The sequence below is a fragment of the Lepidochelys kempii genome, chromosome 8, assembly GCF_965140265.1.
Source record: "Lepidochelys kempii isolate rLepKem1 chromosome 8, rLepKem1.hap2, whole genome shotgun sequence".
In the NCBI taxonomy this organism is placed as follows: domain Eukaryota; kingdom Metazoa; phylum Chordata; order Testudines; family Cheloniidae; genus Lepidochelys; species Lepidochelys kempii.
In genome coordinates this window covers 50,578,005-50,587,017 of record NC_133263.1, presented here as the reverse complement: position 1 = coordinate 50,587,017, position 9,013 = coordinate 50,578,005, and positions in this window count along the sequence as shown.

Below are 9,013 nucleotides of genomic sequence, written 5' to 3'. Positions count from 1 at the left end.
CAATAATTACAGGAGTGTGAGTGATTGCTGGACCCAGACTAGGAGGAAGTCTAGTCTGTAAAAGAAGCTTATTGGAACATCTCCGAGTGTGAGATTTACCTGCATTTAGTTTCTTACTATAGTAGGCTTAGAGTTGCATGGTTTATTTTTATTTTATTTTGTTTTTATTTTGGTAATTCACTTTGTTCTGTCTGTCATTACTTGGAACTACTTAAATCCTACTTTTTATAGTTAATAAAATCACTTCTTACTTATTAATTAACCCAGAACCAGTATTAATACCTGGGGGAGCAAACAGTTGTGCATATCTCTCTATAAGATTTATACAGAGTAAAACGGATTTATTTGGGGTTTGGATCCCATTGGGAACTGGGTGTTGGAGACAGGAGCACTTCTTAAGCTGTTTTCAGTTAAGCCTGCAGCTTTTGGGGGACGTGGTTCAGACCTGGGTCTGTGTTTCTAGCAGGCTAGTGTGTCTGGTACAACCAGGCAGGGCACTGAAGTCCCAAGCTGCCAGGGAAAATGGGCTTAGAGGTCATCAGGACATCAGGTGGCAGTCCCAAGAGGGGTTTCTGTGACCCAACCCGTCACAGGATCTGAAGAGGGCCGTTCACCTGCTGCTGGAGTATTGGGTGGTAAGGGGGTATATTCCACCCACTCAATATCCAGTGCCTGCCAGGAGGTGTGGGCACAGGAGATTCCCAGGCTCTGCTTTTCTTTATGAAACTCAGATCCAGCTCGCAATCATTGCTTAAAAAATAAAAATCTCCCTTTTGTGACCAGTGACCCTGAGACCTGCACAAGTCCAACCATCTTCCCCCTCCTCTCAGCCACCTCAAGTCAACAGATGAAAAGGAACACAAGACAGGGTTGGAGTAGGACATTAGTAATACCCCCACCCCCAACCATCTTTCCTCACACTTGGGTCAGCAGTGCGGCCTGTGGGGACGACAGCCTTCCAGCGCCTGATGCTTATGGAGGAAAAATGAGACAATTTATAACCATTTACAAGACAAGGGGAGCTGTACCCTTAGTGGAAACTCACCCCAGTGCTGGGAACATGGCAGAGGAGCCATTTCCCCAAGTTCAGACTCTGTGTGGAAGGCAAGATGGCGGCCTGCTCGTCCATTGTCCTGCAGCTACCCCAGTACAGAGCAGAGCGAATAACTGGGTTTTTGGTTCAGTGGCAATTCTGAAAAAAAAATTCATGTGGGGGGGGGGAAGGAGTCAAACCAACTGAACTTGAGAGAGTTCAGTGAAGCGAAAAAGGCTGTTATGCACCTATTCTAGAGCAGGGATTTGAACCTGGGTCTCCCACATGCCAGTTGAGGGACCTAAAGTAAACACCAAGTGAGAGGCTATGGGGGGAGCAGGGAGAAGGGCAGCAACTGCACCACCCCCACCTTGCAGTCCTCTTCTGGGCTTTTTGTGAATGGCCAAAACAATCTGCATCAAATTTGCAAACCATTTTGAGTCAGCTGAAGCCACATTTTTCAATCACAGGAACTAGTCCACTGAAAGTGTCCTCCAGCTCTGAGACAGAGGGGGTATACAACAGGGCCCTTTGGATTTGGTGCTCACTTCACGTTGGTGTCAGCATCCATCCAAGGGGGCAGCCAGAAATCAGTCCCGTTGTCACAAAGAAAATGATTGTTCCACACAGCCAGGCCAACCAGGAGGAGCAAATTGAGTGCATGGGTGGACACTCCCGGTAGCCGTGGACAAGATGGGAGTTCCTTGGGTGAGGTACGCAGCCACCAGCTTCAAAGTCCTGTCCTGGCAGCTGCTGGGCACAGCACAAGCCATGTACAGATTTGCTGAGGGCCAGCTGTGCACTTCTGGGTACCCTTCTGGCTCTGTCAATCTGTTTCTTCACTTCCCCAGGTGGGTATTGTAGTTTTAAGAATGCTTGATAGAGATCCTGCAGGTGTTTGTCTTTGTCTGAGGGATTGGAGCAAATGTGGTTGTATCTTAGGGCTTGGCTGTAGACAGTGGATCGTGTGATGTGGACTGGATGAAATCTGGAGGCATGTAGGTAAGTATAGCGGTCAGTAGGTTTCTGATATAGTGTGGTGTTTATGTGACCATTGCTTATTTACACTGTTGTGTCCAGGAAGTGTGTGGATTGGTCCAGGCTGAGGTTGTTGGTGAAGTGGAAATTGTTGAAAACCTGATGGAATTCTTCAAGGGCCTCCTTCCTATGGGTCCAGATGATGAAGATGTCATCAATGTAGGGCAAGTAGAGTAGGGGTGCTAGGGGACGAGAGCTGAGGAAGCGTTGTTCTAAGTCAGCCATAAAAATGTTGGCATACTGTGGGGCCATGTGGGTACCTATAGCAGTGCTGCTGACTTGAAGGTATAAATTGTCTAAACCACATCAGCCACACCATCAGGGGCTCGTTCACCTGCACATCTACCAATGTGATATATGCCATCATGTTCCAGCAATGCCCCTCTGCCATGTATATTGACCAAACTCTACACAAAAGAATAAATGGACACAAATCAGACATCAAGAATTGTAACATTCAAAAACCAATAGGGGAGAGCACTTCAATCTCCCTGGACACTCAATAACAGACTTAAAAGTGGCCATTCTTCAACAAAAAAACTTCAAAACAGACTTCAACGAGAAACTGCAGAACTGGAATTAATTTGGAAACTTGACACCATCGTTGTAGGCCTGAATAAAGACTTGAAATGGCTGAGTCTTTCCAGGCTCTATCCCTGGTGTCTGCCCCGTCCCCATACAAAGTCATGCTGCACAAGCCACAGGGAATGGGGGTGGGAGAAGGATCTGGTCTGGTGGTCAGATACAGACAGTGAAGCATCCCTTTCCAGTTGTCTGAGGCGGGGGGGTTGTGATGCTAAGCTGAATCTTCAGGAAACCTAAGAAAGTTGTGGTGTCTTTCTTTCCCGGCCCATTTCACCATTGTCAGGCAGGCACCAAGCTAGGATTTTCACGTAGAGGAAGGGGTAGAAGCAGCTCAGATCTCCTTTTGCATGAAGTCTCCCTAAGCTAGCTGAGAATGTAGGTACAGTTTCAAATCAAATTGCCTCAATCCTATATGTCTATTTCAGCAAATTTCTGTTGCAGCAAAAACTCCAGCTGGTTTTTCAGGTTCACTGGCAGTGCACATCTGCTTGGTCTACCTCATAACTGACTAAACCCCTCCATTCAGCAATATTGAGGGGTGACCATTAGCAGAAACATATCTCTGACATAGATCACCGGATCTCCTCCCCAGACTGGAAAGCCACTTCTCTTTTCCATTCTCGTACTTTGAAAACTGCTGTGTTCTCCAAACGTTGGCCAGCCCTCAGGGAAGAAATTGGGAATTAACCACTTCCTCCCACTCCCGCTGACACAGTATGAACATTTTACATTGCTAAAAAAACCCACTAGTATGGGGGGTTTGTTTTTTAAAACCATTATTAGCTTCTTCTCCTTCCTCATGGGCTGCAAAAGGAGTCTGAGAAGCAAGGCTAGTGAGAGCTACATTCCTGGAGTGCTGAAAAGTATCAAAATTGTGACCTTTTATAGCAGAATTGTGTTATGGGGGTGAGGGAGATTTGACTTGGCAGGGCCTTCATCTCTTGAGAGCTAAACCATGTCACCCAGCAAGCAGGAGCAGAACCCCAGAGGTAGATGGGGAAAGACCCTGGAGGAGCTTCTCATAGGGATGGGCAGGAGAAACCAGGAGCAATTTGAATTCTTCAGGGCATGGGAGGACTGGTCTCTTCAGTAGGAGAACACACGTATGACCAGTTCCTGGTCATGGAAACATGCCATAGGGAATGGGAGCATTCCCAAATGGAGAGGCTCATTGAACTGGTTTCTGCCTGCTGACGCCCCAGAGCCAACCCTTCACTACCACCTCCTCCTCCTCCAGTTGCCACCCAGTGTCTGCTGAGCCAGAGGAGGCCTAGTGGTTGGAGCAAGTGTCATGAGCCTGGAACCAGAGTCAAGGATCAGAGCCAGAGCCAGGGACAAGCAGAACAGGATCAAGGCTGGGAACAAAGCAACCACAGAGTGAGCACAGCTGCCAGCATAAGCACTGAGCAGCAAGTGACCTGATGCTGTGCTTAAAAGCAGTCCTGCTGACTCCCTTCAGACCAGCAGGTGGGTCCTACCACAGTCCAGCTGAGGTCATTAATCTGCCTGGAGGCGGGGCTGACTCGTCCTGAGGCTCAGTTGAAGGAGTTCACTCCCATGACACATTCCATTAAACCTCCTACCTCATATTTTTTAATAAATGTTCTGCTTTGACTGTGTGTTAGTCCTCCTCCTGAACGATGAGCCAAAGGTGTTTTTCATTCCTGAATGGGCCGCAAACTTCCTACTTCACGAATGGAATGATGTGAAAAATCTGGTGGCATCTGAAGCGTAAATATTTGAGTCTCCCCGCACAAAGTTCAGAAATATCTTAAGTTGGATGGACACAAGTGGGGGATAAGGAAGGTGCAGTGCATGGTGTTATGTGCTTTAAAAGGCATTGCTATTTTTCTACACAGCACACAAAGAACGGTTTATTACCCAGGCTGAAAATCAAAACCCCAAGAACAAAGTACAAGGGAGCATACTGGCAATAACAGAACCTGCTGATACCCCAGCCCCTCCAAACTTGAAGGGCTTTTGACCACACTAGTGATTAGTGCTCTCTAAAGAGCTGTTTCTTAGAGCAGTGGTAAGTGCAATTAAAAGTAAAAAGAAACCAAACTCCACCACACACACAATGGGTGCAGTGCTCCCCATCCACAGCAAACTGTTAGAAGCTCTTTAAAACAGTTCAAGAGCTCCCATTAAGAGCTAATGAAGTTATGAAGACTAGTGAAGACTCAAAACAACAAATAAATTGCAGAATGACTACATAACAACTCAGCCTGCCACCAAACCCAACCTCAAGGTGATAACTCAATGGAGGTGCCCCATTATAATTGTCTTTAGACGTGCCAGGGCACACAAACCCTTCGCCTACAAGGGAACAAAACCCTCACAAAGCTGAGTTGCCCCATAAGTACGTACCTATGGGCCTTCATGTGCATTTCTAGCCATTTTACAGGATGTCTGCCTGTGCCAAAGGACACCTTCACATCATCCTCTGCCTCCCTACTGTACCTACTGTGACAAAGTTCCTGCTCTACCTTGGTGGGTCTTGCGATTATTGGAGGATTTGCTCACCTTGGAGCTTCATGGCAGCCCTCAGCTTGGCCATTTTTCTGAACGAATTTTTCTGAATGAGTCCAGGTCGACTCCTCCTGTGTCTGACCAGGAGTTGGGAGGATTTGGGGGGAACCCATCCCGCCCTCTCCTCCGGGTTCCAGCCCAGGGCCCTGTGGAATGCAGCTGTCTAGAGTGCCTCCTTGAACAGCTGTGTGACAGCTACAACTCCCTGGGCTACTTCCCCATGGCCTCCTCTCAACACCTTCTTTATCCTCACCATAGGACCTTCCTCCTGGTGTCTGATAATGCTTGTACACCTCAGTCCTCCAACAGTCCGCGTTCTCACTCTCAGCTCCTAGTGCCTCTTGCTCCCAGCTCCTCACACGCACACCACAAACTTAAGTGGTTCCTTTTTAAAACCCAGGTGCCCTGATTAGCCTGCCTAAATTGATTCTAGCAGCTTTTTGATTGGCTGCAGGTGTTCTAATCAGCCTGTCTTAATTGTCTCCAGAAGGTTCCTGATTGTTCTGGAACCTTCCCTGTTACCTTACACGGGGAAAAGGGACCTACTTAGCCTGGGGCTAATATATCTGACTTCTATTACTCTCCTATCGCCATCTGGCCCGACCCTGTCACACTACACACAAGCACCTGTGGCACCCTGGATTTCCCTTGCCTGCTAGGAACCAGGACTAGTGTACACATGGATGGGCTCCAGCTGCCTAGCCAGGATTCATAAACCAGACTTGTCCAGAGCCCACTGGGGATGGAAGCGCATCCCCTTTTATCATCTATAAAGTTATGAAGTGTGCAGCAGGCGAGAATTATATGAATGGCATTTGCCACATTGGCATCCAGGCTGGCGTATAGGCAATGCCAGCGAGCTTTCAGCCTAGCAAACACTTACTTCACACCTGTGCTGCAGTTACTTAGCTTGTAATTGAAGTCTCTTTTTCCAGGGTCATTGTTGTCAGAGTACAGTGCCATGAGCCAAGGCAGGAGTCAGTAGGTGGGGTCCCCTCAAATAACAGTTCGCACAGACGTGCCATACAGAGCCATATTATTTCTGGGTAATAAACTCCCTTCTCCCCCTCTTCAAGTACAATCCTGATCTAGTGATGATTTAATTGGGGATTGGTCCTGCTTTTGAGCAGGGGGTTGGACTAGATGACCTCCTGAGGTCCCTTCCAACCCTGATATTCTATGATTCTATCTCCTCAGCACCCTGGCACCAGGAAACTCTTGAGGGTTCCTCACATCGATATTCAGGTATCTGCCTCCATTGTGCATGGAGCCTTGCAGAATGAGCCAATAGTAACATTCTTGGGTCACCTACAGACTTGCCCTTTCTGGTGGGCAAGGCATTTGGATAGGGATGCCATCGATGGCCTCCGCACAGTTCGAAACCCCATCCTCTGCAATCCAGCTATTATATTTGGAACTTCTCTTATGGCAGCCACCCATGGGTAAACCAGAGTGTTAAACTGCCTCAGAAAGCTGCACAGCTCCTGCCCCAACAGTGGACTTTTTAATTGCACAGTGGTTTGCAACGCACTGATAGCTGTCTGGGGTTTCCAGCTTCCACAGGACAATAGCCACCTGCTTGGGAACCAATAAAGCTTCTGCTACTTGAGTGTTCTGGTGCACACTCCTCACACAGCTTCAGGAAGATCTGTTTCCTCAAGTGGAAGTTCTGAGGACACTGTGAGTCATCCCAGTCAAAACTATGTGACCCCTCCACCACGCTGTACTGGTTCTCCTGAGCCAGAAGCAATGGTCACTGAAAGGGCACACTGTGACAATACTGGCATTCACCATCTCTGTACACTGGGAGCTGAATGAATCATCACTATCCCTCAGACTCAGCCATTTTCAATATGGCAGCAAATGCTGCCCAAATTCCATCCAGCATCCTGCTGAGTACCCACTCTGCTGTATAACCATTTGTCCCCGCAATAAGGAGTGGGAGCCAATCCAGCTCTGCTGCTGGTTTTTCCATGCCTTCCACTGCATTTTGAGGGGAATAATAGTGAAGGGCAATGTAGCAGCTCCAAGGGCCAATTAGAGGAGGGACCAGAAGGGCCATTTGGCCTGGGCCTCAAGTTTAAAGGGGGCCTCAAATTTAGACACTTGTTAATTTTTTGGCATTTGATAAGTTTCACAACTTGTTTTTATGCGGATCCCTATTGGACCAAAATGTGACCTCTCAGCTTAGAGCTGCAAATTTAAGCAAATAAGAGATGTGATTTGGTAAAAGACATAATAACTGATATAGATTTTGTTACATTAGACAGTTTAAAATGTTCATAAATATTAATAAAAATATATTGGTTCTGATGGCACAAGATTAGACCATGATGAACATGTCCTCTCAGATCAGCTGATTATATAAACAAACCACTACTAGTGGCTGGTGCTGGATCAAGTTCGTGTTGAAAGGTAGAAAATTGTTACATTTTTGTGTCTTTATAGCTTTACGTCGAGTTGACCAAGGAATTATTTGTGTGAGAATTCCTCATTATTATCTTCATATGGTAGTTAAAAGAGGTGACCTGTTGGTTGGCCATCATCATGGGCTTTCATAGTCTATAGGCCCAGATTCAAGATGAAAATTTGTGAGGACAATCTTGTACAGTGAGTTTCGTGAGGACACACGTTTGAAATTTTTGGACGTTATCCCTCTGTCTGTATCCACATCTGTGTTTATTATATATATGTCATCCCTTTGTCTTCAGCTCAGCCTGTTATATTATACCTTGCATGTTTGAGTTTTGATTAAGTGATAAGGATAATAACCTGTCTGACTGTTTCATTTTGTGTTCTTAATTAGTATTCCTTCTTTTTAAGCATTTGTGTACCATTCAGCATTTGTGTACGTTTACAGTAGAAGATTTCAAGTGCAGATAAGCTACTTATTTACAGAAGAATATTTCAAGTGCGGATATGCTACATATTGACCAGATAGATCACTATGAAGAGGAGATTTGAAAGTGGTGCAAGCAAGAGATGGTTAAAACAACTGAGTGTAGCAGCAGCTAAGAGCTCAAAGCCAATAACTTCATTTCTCAAACCACTGGAAAACACACCTTACCCAACAAACAATGCTACAGATAATGAAAACTCCACTACTGTCACGCGTGATATTTCAATGCCAATACCTGAACATGAGAACAGTAGTCAAGGAGGAGATGTGCCAGCAGTAACAGATGCAGCAGAAGATCCTGTGTATGACCAAGAAACTCAACATCAACAGGAAGATGTAGATCTTACACAGCAAGAGCAATTTATGAGTACTACAGGTTTGATTGTGACTGACACTGGAATTATTGACAAGAGCAATGCTGCCCAAATGCAATCTTTTCTTCAAATTAGTTGTTTTGAAATTCCAAGTAACATTCCACGAGATGCTGATAATCATGCTTTCCCTGCCCGTCTGCTGACAAAAACTCTTCCAAATGGTCAGACCTGCACAAGAGACTGATTATGCTGGAGTACGGAAAAACAATCTCTGTACTGTGCACCCTGCTTCATTTTGAACAAAAGTGCTGCAAATGCATCAGTTCTCTCTGATCAATCAGGATGGAGCATCAAGATGTTGGAGGAAGTTGAAAAACCGAATACCATCAAATGAGAGTTCAACGTCACACAAAGAAAACTATGTTGCATGGAAATCAGCCAGTAGGGCAGCATCAGCTGAAAGTTCAATTGAGAATTTACTCTTGACTGAACTCTCTACAGAAACTAATAACTGGAAAAAACTTCTTGAGGGCATCCTGAATGTCATCCTTTTTCGCTTTGAGCAGGATTGGCTTTCTTTGGTTCCAGTCAAGGTATTGGTGATCATGCAAA